The sequence below is a fragment of the Bombina bombina genome, chromosome 4 (assembly GCF_027579735.1).
Source record: "Bombina bombina isolate aBomBom1 chromosome 4, aBomBom1.pri, whole genome shotgun sequence".
Lineage (NCBI taxonomy): Eukaryota > Metazoa > Chordata > Amphibia > Anura > Bombinatoridae > Bombina > Bombina bombina.
In genome coordinates, this window is record NC_069502.1 from 648423680 (window position 1) to 648444398 (window position 20719).

At 38.4% G+C, this 20719-nt stretch overlaps 1 protein-coding gene across 6 annotated transcripts in view; it reads left to right on the top strand.

Moving 5' to 3' along the window:
- The window catches only part of PTPRK (protein tyrosine phosphatase receptor type K), an 865926-nt gene that overhangs the window by 125842 nt on the left and 719365 nt on the right, over window positions 1–20719 (top strand). The gene's annotated exons all lie outside the window — the stretch shown is intronic.

A 20719-nucleotide genomic window follows, 5' to 3' on the forward strand; every position in this document is an offset into this window, starting at 1 on the left:
GAAATTATTTTTTTTCTACATGTAACTAAACTTTTTATATTATAGTTTCAACATGTTTCAGTCCCTTGAACATCATTACTTAATTTTTCATTACAGCTCACACCCTTTGTTATGTGTGAACTTTGCAATATACTTTTATTTTGCCCCCTTCTTATGTAATTTAGCTCTGAAAATTGTGGATTTTCTAAATGCTAGAACTAAAATGACTTGGCTGAAATGCTGTTTTATATCAAGACAAAAGATCATGTAATTACAAGGTGTTTTCTGTGTCCTTCAATATTTAAGCTAGAATACCAACCTAATGTGAATACCTTACATTTTAAATGAAGCTAACATCTCTCAAGAAATATACTGTGCTTTGATAAATACCAATGGGGAAGGAAGAAATAAACACACACTCACTTTGTAGTTGTCTTAAAGGGACAGTCTACACCAGAATTTTTATTGTTTAAAAATATAGATAATACCTTTATTACCCATACTCTAGTTTTGCATAACCAACACTGTTATAGAAATACACTTTTTACCTCAGTGATTATCCTGTATCTAAGCCTCTGCAAACTGCCCCCTTATTTCAGTTCTTTTGACAGACATGCATTTTAGCCGATCAAAACTGACTCACTGGAACTTCACGTGCGTGAGGACAGTGTTATCTGACACACATGAACTAACACCCTCTAGTGGTGAAAACGTTCAAAATGCCCTGAGAGAAGAGGCGGACTTCAAGGGCTTATATGAGCCTCCTATGTTTAGCTTTCAACTAAGAATACCAAGAGAACAAAGCAAAATGGTGATAAAAGTTAATTGGAAAATTGTTTAAAATGACATTCTCTATCTGAATCATGGAAGTTTATTTTAGGCTAGACTGTCCCTTTTAAACGAGCCTTGAACATCTCCTAATTGAAATCATGTCTCTAGTACATAAAGCTAATAATTCTAAGTTTTAGGGAAATGTCACTCTGAACTGGCTGCCAGTTATAGATCAGTTAGCCAAATAAGTTGGGCTGAATCCATGTGCCATTATGTCAACATCTTCTTTTAAAAAAAAAAAAAAAAAAAAAAAAAGACTAAGTATAGAAGAGACCAACATGAGAGAGACCGTTCAACCACCATCACAGATCGCTTGCGCTTACTGGGTAGCATAATGTGTCCCTGTTCAGATATTACTGAAGTCTAGTTTGTCATGTTTTTCATTGCTAGTTGCCCCTAATCATTCACTTAGCATTAGAATATTAAGTGATACTACAAACATTAACCAATCACTGAAGCCAAATATTAGGTTTAGTTTAATATATATATATATATATATATATATATATATATATATATATATTTTTTTTTTTTAAAAACTAAAATAATGTGGTTGCATAAGTGCATAACTGGTGATGTAGCTGTGTTCAGAATTAAGCAATCACTTTCAAAATCATGTTAAATAGGAGTCAGCATATACCTGCCATCATTTAAAGTGCCTCTGATTAACCCCAAATAAAGTTCAGCTGCTCTAGTTGGTCTTTGCTGAAATTTTCTTAGTCGCATCCCACAGCAAAAGCCATGGTCCACAGAGAGCTTCCAACGTATCAGTGGGATCTCATTGTTAAAAGGAATCGGTCAGGAGAAGGGTAGAAAAGAATTTCCAAGGCATTATATATACCATGGAATACAGTGAAGACAGTCATCATCAAGTGGAGAAAATATGGCACAACAGTGACATTATCAAGAACTGGATGTCCCTCCAAAATTGATGAAAAGACGAACTGGTCTGGGAGGCTACCAAGAGGCCTACAGCAACATTAAAGGAGCTGCAGGAATATCTGGCAAGTACTGGCTGTGTGGAACATGTGACAACAATCTCACGTATTCTTCATATGTCTGGACTATGGGGTAGAGTGGCAAGACAGAAGCCTTTTCTTACGAAGAAAAACATCCAAGCCAGGCTACATTTTGCAAAAACACATCTGAAATCTCCCAAAAGCATGTGGGTAAAAGTGTTATGGTCTGATGAAACCAAAGTTTAACTTTTTGGCCATAATTCCAAAAGATATGTTTGGCGCAAAAACAACAGAAAATACCAATAGAACACCATACCCACAGTGAAGCATGGTGGTGGCAGCATCATGCTTTGGGGCTGTTTTTCTTCAACTGGAACTGGGGCCTTAGTTAAGCTAGAGGGAATTTATGAACAGTTCCAAATACCAGTCAATATTGGCACAAAACCTTCAGGCTTCTGCTAGAAAGCTGAACATGAAGAGGAACTTCATCTTTCAGCATGACAACGACCCAAAGCATACATTTCTGCCGGGTGATCTGAAGAGGGCTGTGCACAGGAGATGCCCTCGCAGTCTGACAGATTTGGAGTGTTTTTGCAAAGAAGAGTGGGCAAATCTTGCCAAGTCAAAATGTGCCAGTCTGATAGACTCATACCCAAAAAGACTGAGTGCTGTAATAAAATCAAAAGGTGCTTCAACAAAGTATTAGTTTAAGGGTATGCACACTTATGCAACCATATTATTTTATTTTTATATTTTTTCTTCCCTCTACCTAAAAGATTTCAGTTTGTTTTTCAATTGAGTTGTACAGTTTATAGGTCACATTAAAGGTGGAAAAAGTTCTGAAATTATTTATTTATCTTTGCCTCATTTTTTTACATCACAGAAACCTGACCTATTAATAGGGGTGTGTATACTTTTTATATCCACTGTATATATGTGTGTGTGTGTGTGTGTGTATGTGTGTGTATATATATATATACATACATACATACATACATACATACATACATACATACATACATACATACACACCCCCACACACACACATTATGTGGTGGACTAACTAGGACTTAACCTTTTATTGGCAGTAACGTTTCGGGGTCACCCCTGCCTTCAGACCGACAGTATAGCAAATAATAAACTCATCTTACCTCCTAAATACCCTCCACCATTCCGTCATTTTTCGGCACTACCCACTGTGTTCTGGCGACCTGTGACGCCAATCACGTGATCCGACGTTCATGCAACATCACCATGGCAACCAGATACTGAAGACACAGCAACCTAGAAATGCAATCTGACAAACAACGATGTGATATAGACATGATTGAATGTGCAACATAAAAATATTTGAAACATAAAAAACTGTGTATATGTATGTATGCGTGTGTGTGTATATGTGTATGTATATGTATATATATGTATATATATATATATATATATATATATATATATATATATATATGACATATTTGCTAAAGTTGTAATATGAATTTTATCTGTCTTCTGATTATAAGATTTGAATGTAATTTTTGTCATTGTAAAGTTATTCAAGACCGTGTTTCTGAAGTTGGAATCAAATAATGGCATAGAAAAAACCCACTACTCATCATGGGAATAACAATCAGAAGAACTCTGATTTATGCAAATGATGGCATTGTTAATTACAATGGAGAATAGGTAATGAATAGCTGAAGAGGTACAGCCCTAGTGACCTTGCCTATTCACCTTTGATGAACAGCTTAATCGGCTGCTTCAAGACAGAATGATATTCAGAGAAAATGAAAGACTTTGAGATTCAGCTGTGCCACCAATTAATAGGATATTAAGTAATTAATCATGCAATGGAGGTCATTGCTACATAAGCAAAGCTTGCCTTTGACAAATGAAATAAGATAGGCAGTAATAACAATTCTTGATGTGGTACACTGCTCTGCAGTAAAGCATTCTGGGTAGGGCTGGGCGATATGGGTGAAAAAAACACGATTAAAAAAAAAAAAAAAAATAGTTTGCGATTTAATCACAATTTTATTAAAAATTACTATAACACCTTAATTTTTCAATAAAACGTTTATTTAACACTACAGAGTCTTACTGTACATGTTTCTCAATGTCCAATACACTCTGGGAGTATAAAAATACAAACCACAAAATAGTTAAAATAAAATTAGCTGCCTGTGCTGTGGTTACATAGTATCATGTTGAATATATTATTTACAATTCACTTCATTAAGGGTTGCTTGTAAGATGTATTGTGAACATATATAAATAAAATATATTATAAAATGTAATCAAACTCAATTTTATGCATCACAGAAGTTTAAAAAAAAAAGTCAGTAAGGCACTTAAGTTTTTGTACAATACTCACTTTATTGCTTGCAACTTTGATCTGTCCCACCGCAACACCACTCCCAGATGACTCCCAGATGAATGCTCCCAAACACACTCTGCAATCTCTTCCAAAATGGCAGTTTTGCAGGCATTCTCAGGTCCGCCCACGGCCGCACACTTGTCTGCCTCTCATCCTCCCTCTCCGCCTCCGTTTTCATGACGAACAGAGTATTTTGTTAAAAAAAATAATAATTGCGTACTCTCGTGGTTTTAAAACGGCTGCCATTAATCGCGGTTTAAAACTGCATCCGTGATTAATCGTGCAGCCCTAATTCTGAGTATACTTATTCAAATATAAATATTTTGTATGAACCAGTTGTTGGACACATTACAACTTAACCTTTTACATTTTAGGTAAGATGTTGAAACAGAGCATAGGAAAATGTGACTCTACTCCCCTAATTATTTCTTGATCATCCTTCTTTTTTTTTTTAAATTTTTTTAAAAAAATTCTGCGCGCAAATGTTTTATGTAAGCTGTGTTTGGCAGGGTCATTTTATATTCTTGTATATTTTAATAGTGGGACTCAGAGTAGTTATTACCATAGACATAATTTGTGTTGTCACAAAAAGGTAAAGTACTACAGCACAGCAAATTACCACATTTATTTATGATTGGGTCCTGTAACTGGTTTCACTAATGTTCTTTTGAGCTGCTAATAAACACTTTAGTGCTGTCTTCATTGATATATTTACCTATTGATTGTTATTGATTGCTTAGTGTGAGAGCTTTTTAGGAATGTTCAGAAAAATAACTAAATAAGACCTTTTTATTATGTGGTGTTTATTTTGAAACCCTTAGTAAAGACTTGTTAAATTTGTGTCAGAAGCAGTGAAATTTGTCAGCTCTCTGCCATAACATTATTACATAACTAATGGGCGACCTTCTACGGTTTGTAGAGAGGGCGCTGTCGGCATCCCATCTATCAGTGACATACACCAACATCAGAACAGACTCCATGTCATATCACTTTCATGCCCATCAGACCTCCGATCAGACCCTTGGCTCTGCAACTTCTGACTTGAATGCAGCTATTCAAGCTGCTCTAGACGGGTATTGTTTACTTGCTAGCTGGTGGGTGGTATTTCAGGTCCTGCATGCGCTGAAGATGTGTGTGCAGCAACTTTCCAATTTGTGTCTGTTATTACATTTATTTTGTTTTCATGTTGTAGAAAAGCATGAATGGATACTGTATGCTCAAAAGCTCACACATGTCCTGAGTACTGTATGACTGCAGTATTTATAATAATGTTATGCATTGTTACAAATAGTGCTGCACTCTAATGAAGCTAAATACATCATTGTAATCTTTCATATTACAGTAACCGATGCAGAGAGACACTCTGTATCCCTCTCTGCATCGGCTAGCAGTGACGCTGATCGTTGGTGGTGTGGGAGGGTCAGGAAAGACTCAGGTGCGCGGCCCATCGCTGGAGGGGGAGGGAGGGTGGGAACGAGCGTGACCACTACACTGCAGAAAAATTTCCACAATGAGAGCCAGGAGGGAGGGAAAGGTAGCCCCTAGAATGTAGATCGGTTATTAGAGGGTAGAGGGGGTACCACTGAAAAAGATTGCTTTAAAGGGGGAGGTGGAGTGGATTATGGGGGAGGCGCTACACTACAGAAAACTGTTTTCTTTCTAATGGCAGTGAGAGTCCATGAATTCATTACCTATGAGACAGGTTCTTCAAGCGGTGGTGCCTAGTACTTAAGATTGCCTTCCCTACCTTTTCCCTCCCTATTCATTTTGTGCCCTCCACAGCTTTTTAGGTAATGAATGAATTTGTGGACTCTCACTGCCATTGGAAAGAAAACATAATTTATGCTTATCTGATAAATTCTTTCTTGGCAGTGAGAGTCCACAAACCCACCCTGAAATAATGTAGTGGCAGCAGTCCTAAGTGCTAGGCACCACCGCTTGAAGAACCTTTCTCATAGGTAATGAATTAATTTGTCGACTCTCACTGCCAAGAAAATAACACATTTATCAGCTAAGCATAAATTATACTCACATAAATGTATAAGAGAACTGGATGGACACTAGTTAGAGGGGGAGGTTTAGAGGGTAATCTCTACACTAAAACTAAAATTAACCTTACAAATTACTTAAAGGGACAGTCTACCATAGAATTATTATTGTTTTAAAAGATAGATAATCCCTTTATTACCCATTCCCCAGTTTTGCATAACCAACACAGTTATATTAATACACTTTCTTTTGCATGATGTACAGAGTCCACGGATTCATCCTAACTTGTGGGATATTGTCCTTCCTGACACGAAGTAGCAAAGAGAGCTCCACAGCAGAGCTGTCTATATAGCTCCCCCCTTAACTCCACCCCCCAGTCATTCTCCTTTGCTGGCTCTAAGCAGGAAGAGTAAAGAGAAAAGGGTGCTAAAATGTTAGTTTTATTTTATCTTCAATCAAGTGTTTGTTATTTTTAAATGGTACCGGTGTTGGACTATTTGTACTATTGTACTATTTCCTCTCAGGCAGGACATAGATGAAGATTTCTGCCTGGAGGATGATGATCTTAGCATTTGTAACTAAGGTCCACTGCTGTTCCCACAGAAGCTGAGGAGTACAGGAAAACTTCAGTGTGAACGGCTTCTCCAGGAGTAAAATCAGGATTCCTAGGATTTTGTCTTTTCTCCAAGAGGGATTGGAGAAAGGATTATCAGCTAGTTCCCTAAAGGGACAGATATCTGCTCTGTCTATTTTGTTGCACAAGCGTCTGGCAGATGTTCCAGACATTCGGGCTTTTTGTCAGGCTTTAGTTAGAATTAAGCCTGTGTTTAAAGGGACACTGTAGTCAGAAATTAAATCAGATTAATATCGTAATATACATCAAAATATATATTTTTCTAATATACATTATTTACAAAATGTCTTGCCTTAATTAACAATAGCTGTTTAAAAAATTTAATTTTTCCCAACCTACTTCTAGCTCTGCAGTTACGGATTCCCAATCCGTGCTGACAACTGCAGTTGGAACATGGCGTTTTTGGTGAGTATTGCGCATGCGCGAGTTAGCGCATCGTCACCGCAAACGTCACCGCATATGAAGATACAGAAGGGAGTAGAATCTATACAGCAGGAGTCGATTGAGCTGCGCAAGTCACGTAAGTAATGTTCTTGACTACGCTTTCAGAATCGCCCTAGAATAAACGAGCAAATGATTACTTAGAAACAATCTTCATTGTTATTGAAGATACTTAGAGAATCTCCCTTGAAACAAACGAGCAAAATATATTTAAAAAAACTTGAGTGCTGCAAATAGAAATTAACTCAGGAGTAAAAAGTCTGAAATACAATTACAATATATTCGGTTTAGAGTTCCAAAAAAATAACTAAATGCAGTAAATAAAGTCTTTATTACATATAAAGTGAGAACAACATTACTGCTTTACTTCTTTATTATCGTAAACAGACTGAACACATTTGGCAACAGGTAAGACGTTTCACTTTTCTATCAGTGTTAGAAAGTCTTGCTGACCGATTCAATAGATTGTTCCTTCAAATGCGCATGCGTCAAATTAACTATGGTGTGGGTAACTTCGGCTTCTAGCGTTAGCAATGCGCATGCGTGATTTACTAGATTTGATGCGCAGGCTTATTAGGAAGGGTTAGGTGGCTAATTAGATGCATAACATCGATCTGCAATTGGTCAAACTGTTCGTATACAGACAATGCAGAAAACGGTGGGCTGGAAAAGGTGACGTCATGGCCGGGTAATGTACATTAAAAATATAAGGTTATAATGCTTCGTTTTTGAAAAAATATAGGTTGGAAGATGTTATTAGATAAATCTTAACCAAAATATGTGACTATTGTATTTTGAAAAACGGAAAAAACAGTAATCCTTTAAACCTATTGCTCCGCCATGGAGTCTAAATTTAGTTCTTAGAGTTCTTCAGGGGTTCCGTTTGAACCCATGTATTCCATAGATATTAAGCTTTTATCTTGAAAAGTTTTGTTCCTAGTTGCTATCTCTTCAGCTCGAAGAGTTTCTGAACTATCTGCATTACAATGTGACTCTCCTTATCTTGTGTTCCATGCTGATAAGGTGGTCTTGCGTACCAAGCCTGGGTTCCTACCTAAGGTTGTTACTAACAGGAATATCAATCAAGAAATTGTTGTTCCTTCTCTGTGTCCTAATCCTTCTTGTAAGAGGGAACGTCTGTTGCACAACTTGGACGTGGTTCGTGCTTTGAAATTTTATTTGCAGGCAACCAAAGATTTTCGTCAAACATCTTCTTTGTTTGTTGTCTATTCTGGAAAGCGTAGGGGTCAAAAGGCTACGGCGACTTCTTTTTCCTTTTGGCTGAAAAGCATCATCCGTTTGGCTTATGAGACTGCTGGACAGCAGCCTCCTGAAAGGATTACAGCTCATTCTACTAGCGGTAGCTTCCACATGGGCTTTTAAAAATGCCTCTGTTGAACAGATTTGTAAGGCTGCAACTTGTCCGTCGCTTCATGCCTTTTCAAAATCTTATACATTTGATACTTTTGCTTCTTCGAAGCCTATTTTTGGGAGAAAGGTTTTGCAAGCAGTGGTGCCTTCCGTTTAGGTTCCTGTCTTGTCCCTCCCTTCATCCGTGTCCTAAAGCTTTGGTATTGGTATCCCACAAGTTCGGATGAATCCGTGAACTCGGTACATCATGCAAAAGAAAACAAAATGTATGCTTACCTGATAAATTTCTTTCTTTTGCGATGTACCGAGTCCACGGCCCGCCCTGTCTATTCAAGACAGATAGTATTTTTTTATGTAAACTTCAGTCACCTCTGCGCCTTATAGTTTCTCCTTTTCTTCCTTGGCCTTCGGTCGAATGACTGGGGGGGGGGGAGTTAAGGGGGGAGCTATATAGACAGCTCTGCTGTGGTGCTCTCTTTGCTACTTCCTGTCAGGAAGGACAATATCCCACAAGTTAGGATTAATCCGTGGACTCGGTACATCGCAAAAGAAAGAAATCGGGTAAGCATAAATTTTGTTTTTTACTTCTGTAATTACCTTGTATCTAGGAACCTTATTCCAGACCCCTGATCACATGACTGTGACTGTTTATTATCTATTAACTTAAATTTAGCATTGTTTTGTGCTAAATCTTAAATAACCCCCTGTGCCTGAACACAGTGTTATCTATTTGGCCCACGTGTACTTTCTGTCTTTGTGTTGAAAAGAGATTTAAAAAGCATGTGATAAGAGGCAGCCCTCAAAGGCTTAGAAATTAGCATATGAGCCTACCTATGTTTAGTTTAAATTAAGAATACCAAGAGAAAAAAGCTAATTTGATGATCAAAGTAAATTGGAAAGTTGATTAAAATTAAAAGTCCTATCTGAATAATGAAAGTTTAATTTATACTAGACTGTCCCTTTAACTGCCAGGAATGTCAGAAGTGTGGTGCACAGCTGCAAAGCAATGTATATCTATTTCTGAACAAAGGGGATCCCAGAGAATAATTTACAGTCATTTGTGCCATGATTGCACAAGTGTTATGTAAATAATTTCAGTGAGAACCGAAAGTTTTTGTGAAAAAGTTAACAATTTTTTTTTTTAATATGATCGCATTTTGCAGCGTAACGGTGGCATTAAATATACCAAAATGGGCTTAGATCAATACCTTTTGGTTGTCTACTAAAAATATATTATTTTATATATAATGTATAATATAAATATATATATATATATATATATATATATATATATATATATATATATATATAATAATTTTTTAGTTTTTTTTTTTTGATAGGTAAAAACCCCCCCAAAAACTAAGGCTCTATTTCTGTTTAAATGGAGTGATGGCAAATATGCTAAAACATTCTGGTCTTTTGAGCAAGTTTTAGTCTAAAATGCCTGGTCCTGGGACATTAAACCCACATTTTTTTCTTTCATGATTCAGATAGAGAATACCATTTTAAACAACTTTCTAATTTACTTCTATTATCTAATTTGTTTCATTCTCTTGATATTCTTTCCTGAAAAGCATATCTAGATAGGCTCAGTAGCTTCTGATTGGTGGCTGCACATAGATGCCCCATGTGATTGGCTCACCCATGTGCATTGCTATTTATTTAACAAAGGATATCTAAAGAATGAAGCAAATTAGATAATAGAAGTAAATTGGAATGTTGTTTAAAATTGTATTTTCTACCTGAATCATGAAAGAAAATGTTTGGGTTTAATGCCCCTTTAAAGGGTTAAAGACATTACATTATTATGGGAATGCTGTTGACATTACAAATCTAAATTGATGCTGCAAGCCAAGCGCTAGCTCTCTGCCACTATCGTAACTATTTTTCTCAAATTCTGTATTCTAAAAATTTTACTTGATCTAAATGTTATATATTTTTCTTCCAGTGTGTTAAATTTGTTACTGAACACAGATGGTTAAAAATAGTTCTCTGCATTCCCTTCCCCTGTCAAAAATGCTTACCTGTCATGGTACTGCACTGTCCCTTCTTATGCGCACCAGTTCAATCACATTATATACAACACTGGGATTATAATCATTATCTCAATATCATTGCATTAAATTTATTTGTGCTGTTTGGGTTATGACATATTCATCAGGTGATGTCTTCAGACTAAAGTTGGCTTTTGAAAATATGGTTCTGCTATAAACAAATATATTTTAAAAATGCTTGTGTTCAAAATTAGCTAATATAGTTAAGTCACATGATCAAGATTTATTTGCCTTCTACTGTAAAGGCTACATTTTTTTGTTTATCTTTTTTATTCAGTTTTCTTTTTCCTGTACATATTGCAGAGAATGCAGTAGTGACCTCTACTTAACTATAACTAATTAAACCAGCTTTTAGTGACCATTTCATGGCCATGTTTATTGGCTTTTGGATGCATCAGAATGAGAATCCAGAGTAGCTCATTGTTATGAAAGACTTAGGTTTATGGTGCTCAATAGGGGCTAGTTGCTGGTGCTGATTCACAAGGTTTAAAGCTTTTAATTTCTGCTACTTGCTTGGAGTTAGGGATTTACATAGATACGCACTGAAGCTCATAAAATATAGCATGTTCTTCCTTTACTGAATACAACGATTAGATCCTTGCCTAGGAAATTGTTATGTTTTAAAACATTTTGGGATAGATTATAAGTGGAGCGCAAAATATTTCTTCCGCAAAAGCAATATAATATGCGTTTAATGTGCATTTTTTTTTTTTTTTAAAACATCACAAAGTAAATTGGAATTTTGGTGCAATTGGATATTTAACTCTCAATAGAGAGCAGACGTTGCATTTCTTCTTTTTGTTATAATCTAGATCAAAACAATCTGTAATTGAGGGTGAGGTACAATAGCCTCTCTATTAACCCCTTAAGAGCCGGGCATTTCAGACTAAAACTTCCACAAAAGACCAGAGCATTTTTGCCATCACTACATTTAAACAGAAATAGAGCCTTTTTTATATTAACCTATCAAAACTATATACTTTTTTTTTTAGTAGACAACCCAAAGTATTGATCTAGGACAATTTTGGTATATTTCATGCCACCATTTCACTGCCAAATGCGATCAAATAATAATAAAAAAATACTTTTTCACTATTTTAGGTTTCTCACTGAAATTATTTACAAACAGCTTGTACAATTATGGCATAAATGATTGTAAATGCTTCTCTGGGATCCCCTTAGTTCAGAAATAGCAGCCATATATGGCTTTGGCATTGCTTTTTGGTAATTAAAAGGCCGCTAAATGCTGCTGCGCACCACACTTGTATTATGCCCAGCAGTAAAGGGGTTAATTAGGTAGCTTGTAGGGTTCCTCCCTAATCCCTCTCAAACAGCTCTCTTCCCTCCCCCACCCCACAATGGTCACCCCCATCTTAAGTACCTGCAGAAAGTCTGCCAGTACTAAAATAAAAGGCTTTTTTGTGTGTGTTTTTTTTAATATATTTTCTGCAGTGTAGGATTCCCTTACCCTCCAACCTCTACCTATTTGCTGCCAGTATCTAACTTGCTGCAAATGATGCTCATTTAAAAAAAACAAAAAAAACCCCCATTTTTTTCTGTAGTGTAGTGGCACCACCACAGTCTAATCCCATCCATAAGTATGATAACCAGATTCTCCCTCTCCCTCCTCCCCACTCCCTTCTTCCCCCTCTTTGCCACTCTCAGTTGTTTTTTGCTCTTGCTACGCCATAGCGTCTCTGCATCGGTACCTCTGCCCGTCTATTTCTGCACTGCTCTAGGAGCAGCACGATCTCGCTAGTTTAGCGAGATCGCGGCAGAGAGGCCCAGGACAGCCCTGTACGGCGCTGGTCGTTAAGGGGTTAAGTAAAACTTGGTTCTGTGTAGCATTGGAGCCTATGGAAGCGCGGTGACAACATTGTAATACCAACGCACTCTAGCGTGTGCTGGTATTACACAGTGAAGCGCAAATATTGCTTTTATGAAGGCGATATTTAGCACTCCACTTGTAATCTGGCTCTTAATGTTTCTTTCAAATAAATGTGATGGATGCCTCTCTAATCTGTTTAGAAGAAAGCTTAATGATTTTTCCTAGGGGCAGCCTTGTCTGCTGAAATGATAATGAAGTGAGGCACAGGTAATGGTAAATCATTCCCATATATTGATGAAAGCTTAGGATTGTAAAGTGGAGGCACTCCCTTGAGGAACATGCACTACTAGTAGGTGGTGTTCATACCCAATCAATGTATTACTTATAGATGCTTTCTTGTCTTGGTTTCCATCTGTCAAAGTTTCCTTGGAGAGGAAACCTCTCTTGCTTTTAATGATACAAAAGTGCACCATTGCTGGGATCGTATCAATATTTCTGAAGCATAATTAAGCTGAATTTAAAATTTTTTACATTTTCATTCCAATTTTACAGTTTAATGGCCAGGGCCGGTGCTTCAATAGAGACAGGCTAAGCAATCGCCTTAGGGCACCCCTGTAGGGGGGTGCAAATTTGGTGCATGACATCATCTTTTTTTTTAATGTGTGTATATGTGTATATATATATATTTTCTCCAACATAGGTGTGTCCGGTCCACGGCGTCATCCTTACTTGTGGGATATTCTCCTCCCCAACAGGAAATGGCAAAGAGCCCAGCAAAGCTGGTCACATGATCCCTCCTAGGCTCCGCCTTCCCCAGTCATTCTCTTTGCCGTTGTACAGGCAACATCTCCACGGAGATGGCTTAGAGTTTTTTGGTGTTTAAATGTAGTTTTTATTCTTCAATCAAGAGTTTGTTATTTTAAAATAGTGCTGGTATGTACTATTTACTCTGAAACAGAAAAGAGATGAAGATTTCTGTTTGTAAGAGGAAAATGATTTTAGCAACCGTTACTAAAATCGATGGCTGTTTCCACACAGGACTGTTGAGAGGAATTAACTTCAGTTGGGGGAAACAGTGAGCAGACTTTTGCTGCTTGAGGTATGACACATTTCTAACAAGACTTGGTAATGCTGGAAGCTGTCATTTTCCCTATGGGATCCGGTAAGCCATTTTTATTAAATAAGAATAAAGGGCTTCACAAGGGCTTTAAAGACTGGTAGACATTTTTCTGGGCTAAAACGATTGATTTATAAGCATTTTTAATAGTTTATAGCTTTGAGGAGTTATTTTATTCTTGGGAATTATGTTAAATAACCGGCAGGCACTGTATTGGACACCTTTTTCACTGGGGGCCTTCTCTAATCATAGGCAGAGCCTCATTTTCGCGCCACTAATGCGCAGTTGTTTTTGGGAAGCAAGGCATGCAGATGCATGTGTGAGGAGCTCAGATACATAGAAAAAGCTTACTGAAGGCGTCATTTGGTATCGTATTCCCCTCTGGGCTTGGTTGGGTCTCAGCAAAGCAGATACCAGGGACTGTATAGGGGTTAAATATAAAAACGGCTCCGGTTCCGTTATTTTAAGAGTTAAAGCTTTCAAATTTGGTGTGCAATACTTTTAAGGCTTTAAGACACTGTGGTGAAATGTTGGTGAATTTTGAACAATTCCTTCATACTTTTTCACATATTCAGTAATAAAGTGTGTTCAGTTTAAAATTTAAAGTGACAGTAACGGTTTTATTTTAAAACGTTTTTTGTACTTTGTTATCAAGTTTATGCCTGTTTAACATGTCTGAACTATCAGATAGATTGTGTTCTGACTGTGGGGAAGCCAAGGTTCCTTCTCATTTAAATAGATGTGATGTATGTGACAAAAAATTTAGAGAAAATGATGCCCAAGATGATTCCTCAAGTGAGGGGAGTAAGCATGGTACTGCATCATCCCCTCCTTCGTCTACGCCAGTCTTGCCCACACAGGAGGCCCCTAGTACATCTAGTGCGCCAATACTCCTTACTATGCAACAATTAACGGCTGTAATGGATAATTCTATCAAAAACATTTTAGCCAAAATGCCCACTTATCAGCGAAAGCGCGACTGCTCTGTTTTAGAAAATACTGAAGAGCATGAGGACGCTGATGATAATGGTTCTGACATGCCCCTACACCAGTCTGAGGGGGCCAGGGAGGTTTTGTCTGAGGGAGAAATTTCAGATTCAGGGAAAATTTCTCAACAAGCTGAACCTGATGTGATTACATTCAAATTTAAATTGGAACATCTCCGCGCTCTGCTTAAGGAGGTGTTATCTACTCTGGATGATTGTGACAATTTGGTCATTCCAGAGAAATTATGTAAGATGGACAAGTTCCTAGAGGTCCCGGGGCCCCCCGAAGCTTTTCCTATACCCAAGCGGGTGGCGGACTTTGTAAACAAAGAATGGGAAAGGCCCGGCATACCTTTTGTCCCTCCCCCTATATTTAAGAAATTGTTTCCTATGGTCGACCCCAGAAAGGACTTATGGCAGACAGTCCCCAAGGTCGAGGGGGCGGTTTCTACTCTAAACAAACGCACTACTATCCCTATAGAAGATAGTTGTGCTTTCAAAGATCCTATGGATAAAAAATTAGAGGGTTTGCTTAAAAAGATGTTTGTTCAGCAAGGTTACCTTCTACAACCAATTTCATGCATTGTTCCTGTCACTACAGCAGCGTGTTTCTGGTTCGATGAACTAGAAAAGTCGCTCAATAAAGATTCTTCTTATGAGGAGATTATGGACAGAATTCATGCTCTTAAATTGGCTAACTCTTTTACTTTAGACGCCACTTTGCAATTGGCTAGATTAGCGGCGAAAAATTCGGGGTTTGCTATTGTGGCGCGCAGAGCGCTTTGGCTAAAATCTTGGTCAGCGGATGCGTCTTCCAAGAACAAATTGCTTAACATACCTTTCAAGGGGAAAACGCTGTTTGGCCCTGACTTGAAAGAGATTATTTCAGATATCACTGGGGGTAAGGGCCACGCCCTTCCTCAGGATAGGTCTTTTAAGGCTAAAAATAAACCAAATTTTCGTCCCTTTCGCAGAAACGGACCAGCCCCAAGTTCTACATCCTCTAAGCAAGAGGGTAATACTTCTCAAACCAAGCCAGCCTGGAGGCCAATGCAAGGCTGGAACAAAGGTAAGCAGGCCAAGAAACCTGCCACTGCTACCAAGACAGCATGAGATGTTGGCCCCCGATCCGGGACCGGATCTGGTGGGGGGCAGACTTTCTCTCTTCGCTCAGGCTTGGGCAAGAGATGTTCTGGATCCCTGGGCGCTAGAAATAGTCTCCCAAGGTTATCTTCTGGAATTCAAGGAGCTACCCCCAAGGGGGAGGTTCCACAGGTCTCAATTGTCTTCAGACCACATAAAAAGACAGGCATTCTTACATTGTGTAGAAGACCTGTTAAAAATGGGAGTGATTCATCCTGTTCCATTAGGAGAACAAGGGATGGGATTCTACTCCAATCTGTTCATAGTTCCCAAAAAAGAGGGAACATTCAGACCAATCTTAGATCTCAAGATCCTAAACAAATTTCTCAAGGTTCCATCGTTCAAAATAGAAACCATTCGGACAATTCTTCCTACCATCCAGGAAGGTCAATTCATGACCACGGTGGATTTAAAGGATGCGTATCTACATATTCCTATCCACAAGGAACATCATCGGTTCCTAAGGTTCGCCTTTCTGGACAAGCATTACCAGTTTGTGGCACTTCCATTCGGATTAGCCACTGCTCCAAGAATTTTCACAAAGGTACTAGGGTCCCTTCTAGCGGTGCTAAGACCAAGGGGCATTGCAGTAGTACCTTACTTGGACGACATACTGATTCAAGCGTCGTCTCTACCACAAGCAAAGGCTCATACGGACATTGTCCTGGCCTTTCTCAGATCTCACGGGTGGAAAGTGAACGTAGAAAAAAGCTCTCTATCTCCGTCAACAAGAGTTCCCTTCTTGGGAACAATAATAGACTCCTTAGAAATGAGGATTTTTCTGACAGAGGCCAGAAAATCAAAACTTCTAAGCTCTTGTCAAGTACTTCATTCTGTTCTTCTTCCTTCCATAGCGCAGTGCATGGAAGTAATAGGTTTGATGGTCGCGGCAATGGACATAGTTCCTTTTGCGCGAATTCATCTAAGACCATTACAACTGTGCATGCTCAGTCAGTGGAATGGGGATTATACAGACTTGTCTCCGACGATACAAGTAGATCAGAGGACCAGAGATTCACTCCGTTGGTGGCTGACCCTGGACAACCTGTCACAAGGGATGAGCTTCCGCAGACCAGAGTGGGTCATTGTCACGACCGACGCCAGTCTGGTGGGCTGGGGCGCGGTCTGGGAACCCCTGAAAGCTCAGGGTCTTTGGTCTCGGGAAGAATCTCTTCTCCCGATAAATATTCTGGAACTGAGAGCGATATTCAATGCTCTCAAGGCTTGGCCTCAGCTAGCAAAGGCCAAATTCATACGGTTTCAATCGGACAACATGACGACTGTTGCGTATATCAACCATCAGGGGGGAACAAGGAGTTCCCTGGCGATGGAAGAAGTGACCAAAATAATTCAATGGGCGGAGACTCACTCCTGCCACTTGTCTGCAATCCACATCCCAGGAGTGGAAAATTGGGAAGCGGATTTTCTGAGTCGTCAGACATTTCATCCGGGGGAGTGGGAACTCCATCCGGAAATCTTTGCCCAAATAATTCAATTGTGGGGCATTCCAGACATGGATCTGATGGCGTCTCGTCAGAACTTCAAGGTTCATTGCTACGGGTCCAGATCCAGGGATCCCAAGGCGACTCTAGTGGATGCACTAGTAGCACCTTGGAGCTTCAACCTAGCTTATGTGTTCCCACCGTTTCCTCTCATTCCCAGGCTGGTAGCCAGGATCAAACAGGAGAGGGTATCGGTGATCTTGATAGCTCCTGCGTGGCCACGCAGGACTTGGTATGCAGATCTGGTGAATATGTCATCGGCTCCACCATGGAAGCTACCCTTGAGACAGGACCTTCTTGTTCAAGGTCCGTTCGAACATCCGAATCTGGCCTCACTCCAACTGACTGCTTGGAGATTGAACGCTTGTTTTTATCAAAGCGAGGGTTCTCAGATTCTGTCATTGATACTCTTGTTCAGGCTAGAAAGCCTGTAACTAGAAAAATCTACCATAAAATATGAAAAAAATATATCTGTTGGTGTGAATCTAAAGGATTCCCATGGAACAAGATAAAAATTCCTAAGATTCTATCCTTTCTTCAAGAAGGTTTGGAGAAAGGATTATCTGCAAGTTCTTTGAAGGGACAGATTTCTGCTTTATCTGTTTTACTTCACAAAAAGCTGGCGGCTGTGCCAGATGTTCAAGCTTTTGTTCAGGCTCTGGTTAGAATCAAGCCTGTTTACAAACCTTTGACTCCTCCTTGGAGGAGCATGGAGACACTGCTTTTGTGTTTGTTGTGACACTTGGATATTAATTTATTATTGGATTATCATTATCACCTCTACACAAGTACTTTGCACCTCATCATTATTCCAATTTGGATCACCATTGGACACAAGAGTTACCACTTATAAATTATCATCATTTTATTTGGATCACCTTTGGACATAGAAGTTATTATTCACAATTTATTACTGGTATTCCATAACCACATCACCTTACTGTCATCACCTAGGGTAACCCTTGGAGTCACGGTTGATAATACCAGCAGTTTCTTTTGTTGTTTTCACCCTTTGCATCGTTGTTGTTTCTATTGATTGCATAACTGTTACCATTTTTTATTGATTGCATAACTGCTACCATTGCTTGTTTTTATTTTATTGTTTTTATCTTATTATCTCATTGTCTGTATTTTAAGTATAGCATGGATCCATGACATCTATATGTATTGATTAAATATTATTTTTTAACTTTTATATTTGAGTCCATTGTTGTTAGTAGTACCTTTGCCTCCGTCAGGACAGGCGCCTGGGTTCATTTCTTATTTCTATTTAACCTTTTTGGTGAGAGCTAGGTATCACCACTCCTGGGCTATTGGGTACATTTATTCGGCGCTTAAGTAGATCTCTATTTCTTTTAATATTTCTTTCTTCATTTTTTTTTTATTCTCATATAGTGAGAATTATGATGATCTGCGTATGATGAATCTGTTTGAAACCGCATTCAGCTTGCCCCTCCCTCATGGTTTTTCTCCCTATGTGGAGCAAAATATGCCATGTTTTCAAAATTCTGCTACATAAGACTTGTTTTTGGCAGCTTTGATAGTTTTCTTTGATTAAAGGCTTTTTCCCCACTCTTGTTGGTCAGACATTATTGCTTTTTCTCCTTAACTCAACTGCTAAGGCAGGTTTTACCAAACTATGCCCTGTCGCTGTATTTAAATGATGTGCAAGCTTTTGACAAATAATGGCTGTGGGTTTTTAATCCATTTTCATGTGGTTGATTTCAAAATGACACTGAGCTCCAGATCAACTTGTTTCTCTAACAACCATCAGCTCAAACTGCAAGTAGGCTGTGTAGTTGAGAGAGATAGCAGTTTAGTAACCCAATACTTGATCGCTTCATTGCATCAATAGCTGTTCTTTCTAGGGACGTTCATCATGCATTCTCCTTTACTGTTAGAACTTTTGACTATCCCTTTAACTACAAAGTGTGATGATGCTTTCGCAATAGAACACAAAGGATTATCTCAGACTGACATATTTTTTGTCTTGCTGCACAATGTGTGTGTTTTTATTTTCCTGCAGGCTCTCTAATTTTATCTGCAATGTACTCTCTTGTTTGCTAACCCTCAAACCAAACGATAGAAAAGGACTTTGGGGAGCCCATTAGATGGAGCAATGCTTTGTGGCATTTCAGGGTCAGTGAGTGAGACTTTAATGGACTGCTCGAGGGGGAGACACCTAATGAAGGCTGATTTGTAATGCAAGGGCTGTTGCCCTCATTGATAGGAATGCAGTATGAAAAATGGCTAAATAACACTGGACATAAATAGCCTTCTGTGAGTGCATTTCTGGTACGTTCTTTAGGGTCGATAATGTGACTGAATTAGATATGTTCTGGTAGCACCTAAAGTAAAAATAAAAAAAATAAAAAATAGTCATGAGTGAGTGTGGGTAAAAACAGTGAAATAATGTTTCAAAGATTTGCTAAATTGGTCAGTTATATAGTGAAAGAATATGCCCCTTTCATATGTTATTTAATCATCAATTTAGCTGCAAAATGTAATGTTGTTGTGTAAAAGTATTCAGGGTTGTCCATTATTCACTGCTGTTTTCACGTAGAGAGAACCACATTTAATACTTAAGTGCAACATGGTAGAACAGTAGATACTGTAGAAAAAAAAAATAAAAAAAAATATATATATATAACATCTGTCTTGAATTTTGCAGTCATTAAACCTCTGTCCATACCACATCTCTTTCTGGTTAGTAAATGTCCTAGTTTCCAGTATGAAACCAGGGACCATTTTGCCACGCCCCAAAACTGTACCAACTCTATCCGCAGCAACCCATATCAAAATAAATGTGTAACCATGCCAGAATAACTTTCTAGATGACCTCTGTTTTTATCTCGCCACTTTACTGCTTCCCTCTTTTATATAATAAAGCTATTTATATAATGTAAGGCTCTTTATAAAGTCATTCATGTAAACTTGCCTATCTTAATCATGACACTTGTTTTATTTTGTTCTTTTGTGGATTAAAAAGGGAGGGTAAAGTTCACTTTATTCTTCAGATCACTTCATTTTCATACAAAACATCTTGCTTAATTCCTGAAACAAATAATATAAAGGATCTAAGATTTGAACTTTTATTTTTTTTATTTTTTGTTTTATTATTTTTCACTTATGATCAAACAACTCAGTTTCTTCCCATAAACTTGGTATAACTTCATGGAGGATGAAGTAATTATTCTACAAAAGGAGACCAGCTAGATGCTCAAGAAAGGAATTATTTCCTTCTAAATACAGGAAGAGTCCACAGCTGCATTAATTACTTGTGGTAATACAGAACCTGGCCACCAGGAGGAGGCAAATACACCCCTGCCAAAGACTTAAATACCTCCCCCACTTCCCTCATCCCCCAGTCATTCTTTGCCTTTTGTCACAGGAGGAACCCAGTGTTCCGTTTTAGACCTCCTTGTTCTTAAAAATTGTCTTAGTTCTCCCGGTGCGGTTTTGTCCTTGTCGCTTCCTTGTCCATGGGGAGAGAGGCTCCTAGAGAGGCCCGGGG